General features: G+C 47.6%; 1 non-coding gene across 1 annotated transcript; it reads right to left on the reverse strand.

Moving 5' to 3' along the window:
* Positions 1-1,160: 1,160 nt before the first annotated feature.
* On the reverse strand, positions 1,161-1,293 carry LOC114807124. Its single transcript, XR_003755177.1, has one exon. It is a non-coding gene; the product is annotated as a small nucleolar RNA SNORA7 (small nucleolar RNA).
* Between the last annotated feature and the right edge of the window lie 541 nt (positions 1,294-1,834).

Below are 1,834 nucleotides of genomic sequence, written 5' to 3' on the forward strand. Positions count from 1 at the left end.
AGTGCTTGGAATATACAATTTGGCAACAGATAGAGACAATCCCTGCCCAACGACGGGCTCACAGTCTCGCATTTCCTCCTGCCTTTAAGACATCTCTACTTGGATGTCCTACCATCACCTCAAACTTAACATTTCTAAAACAGAACTTATTATCTTCCCACCCAAACCTTGCCTCCCCCTGTCTTTCCCATCACAGTCGACGGCTCCACCATCCTTCCTGTACTCACAAACCCGTAAACTTGGCATTATCCTTGACTCCTCTCTCTTATTCAACCTACAAATTCAATCCATGACTAAATCCTGTCAGTTCAACCTTCACATTGCTAAAATCACCTCTTTCCTCTCCATCCAAACTGCACCTGGATTAACTCCGCCTTAATCCAATCATTTAACCTATCCTGCCTTGATTACTCTATCAGCCTCCTTGCTGCCCTCCCTGCCTCCTGTCTTTCCCCACCTCAGTGCATACTTCACTCTGCTGCCTGGATCATTTTTCTACAGAAACGTTCAGAACATTTTTCCCCACTCCTCAAGAAACTCCAGTGATTGCCTAACCACCTCCGCGTCAAACAGAAACTCCTCATCATTGACTAAAATCACTTTATCACCTTGCCCCCTCACCTCGCTATTCTCCCACTACAACCCAGCCAGTACACTTCACTCCTCGAATGCTAACCTTCTTACTGTACCTCGATCTCATCTATCTCACTAACGACCTCTCGCCCTCGTCTTGCCTCTGGCCTGGAACACCTTCCCTCCTCAAATCTGACAGACAGTGTCTCTCCTCCCCTTCAAATACTTATTGAAGGCACATCTCTTCCGAGAGGCCTTCCCTGATTTAGCCTACCTTTCCTCTTCTCCCACTCCTTTCTGGGTCACCCTGACTTGCCCCCTTCATTCATCCCCCTCCCAGCCCCACAGCACTTATGTACATAGTCGTTGTCTTACGTTGTCGAGTCGTATCTGACCTATAATGACGCCATGGACGCATCTCTCCCAGAATGCCCCACTTCCGTCTGCAATCATTCTGGTAGTGGATTCGTAGAGTTTTCTTGGTAAAAATATGGAAGTGATTTACCATTCCCTCCTTCTGCGCAGTAAATGAGTCTCTGCCCTCAACTTTCTTCCCTGCCGCTGTTGCCCAGCACAGGGGAGTTTAGACTTGTAGCAGATTGCCTTACACTCCCTAGCCACTGGCTAGGAATGGAATGGACAGGCCTCTGCTTGACTCTTCCTCCAGTAGTCAAGACTGGTAGAGTACTGGAAACTCTCCAGATGCGACCCTGAGAGGTTATTTACGTACATATCTTTTATTTATTTGTTTACATTAATGTTCATCTCCCCCTCTAAACTGTAAGCTCATTGTGGGCAGGGAATGTATCTGTTTATTGTTATAGTCTACTCTCCCAAGCACTTAGGGGGTTGAGGAGGGCGCCTGGGAGGCTCCATGAACATCTTCTGGTGAAGGAGAACTCATGGCCCAAAAGGTCAGGAAGTCAAGACCTCTGACTCTTTACCTACAGCCCTGCTTAGACACTCCAGAGAAGGTCAGTTGGAGGCACATCTGAAATGTATTTCTGTTGCCAAAGTACTGTCAATAAGATAGTTAAATGCTCATTCATCCTAGTGTCAGGAAGAAGCAAAAGGCCTCGGTCCTTCGTATGACCAGCACGATTGCCATGCTCTACAGTGGCTTAGGGAACCAGGAAGCAGGGATGGCAATTAGGGAAGCAGCGTGGCCCAGTGGATAGAGTCTGGACCTGGGAGTCAGAAGGACCTGGGTTCTAGACTGTAATGTCATTGTGGGCAGGGGATGTGTCCGTTATATTGTTAT

This window comes from Ornithorhynchus anatinus, chromosome X1, assembly GCF_004115215.2.
Source record: "Ornithorhynchus anatinus isolate Pmale09 chromosome X1, mOrnAna1.pri.v4, whole genome shotgun sequence".
Taxonomy (NCBI): domain Eukaryota; kingdom Metazoa; phylum Chordata; class Mammalia; order Monotremata; family Ornithorhynchidae; genus Ornithorhynchus; species Ornithorhynchus anatinus.